General features: G+C 26.7%; 1 long non-coding RNA gene across 1 annotated transcript in view; it reads left to right on the top strand.

Annotated features, from left to right (window-relative positions):
- The window catches only part of LOC117174922, a 2132-nt gene extending 1737 nt beyond the window's left edge, over nucleotides 1-395 (top strand). The window contains exon 3 of the long non-coding RNA XR_004467403.1: nucleotides 90-395. This is a non-coding gene — a long non-coding RNA (uncharacterized LOC117174922). The remainder of the gene's footprint in view (nucleotides 1-89) is intronic.
- Nucleotides 396-886: the final 491 nt, after the last annotated feature.

Genomic DNA, 886 nt, shown 5'->3' with positions numbered 1-886 from the left:
TAGGAATTATAGAAAATTTTGAGAGCGTGAGTTCAAGTCCTGAACGTTGAAAATTATTGACATTAAAAATATCAATGAAATTATTCCAGGTTGATTTTAAAATACCAATATACACATTACCAACGATCGACCTTCAACATTTTCTCGCAATGCGTCCCACAACAGAAATATGGTACGACGAGGACGATTACTTTTTAAAAAATTATTTAGAAATATTGGAATCTACAATGAAAGAAACAAGTTGGAAAATGAGGCCACCTATATTAGAAGAATTGAAAGTTACAGTAGCAACAGAAAGTGTAGCGGCAGGCATTGACACGCTCCTGGATCATAAAATCATTGTAAAACTAATAGGAGCAAAATTAACAGATATTTTTTTAACTAACCAAGTCTATGTAACAAAACTAATTAAATTTAAATCCTTTTTGGTTGAAATATTAAACATCACGGTTTTCGTTTTGAACTAATTTTTTTGTTAAAAATTCAACTACTCAGTATGAAGTGGAACTGCTTTATCGAAAATTCATTTATTTAGTGGACTATAATGAATCATTTTAGCAGAAAAAACTTTTTTTTCGAAATTTAATTATTTTATTGAAAATCCTATAAAAAATTAAACTTTAGGTTGTGAATGCAAGTACTTTGTTAAAAACTCATCTATTTTGGTAGAAAACTCATCTTATTGGTTGAGAATTGATCTTATTTGTTGAACATTAGTTTTTTCATATCTAACATTATTTTTTTACTTGAAATTTAATTATTCTATTTTCAGTTAAAAATTTATCTTATCTAGGTGAAAAGTTAACTATTTGTTCAAAATCCGTCTTTTTTGGTTGAAAATTTATTATACTAACTGAAAATTGATCCATTTTACTTCTGATATAAA

Source organism: Belonocnema kinseyi, chromosome 6, assembly GCF_010883055.1.
Source record: "Belonocnema kinseyi isolate 2016_QV_RU_SX_M_011 chromosome 6, B_treatae_v1, whole genome shotgun sequence".
Classification (NCBI taxonomy): domain Eukaryota; kingdom Metazoa; phylum Arthropoda; class Insecta; order Hymenoptera; family Cynipidae; genus Belonocnema; species Belonocnema kinseyi.
This window is presented reverse-complemented; position numbering and strand designations above follow the sequence as displayed.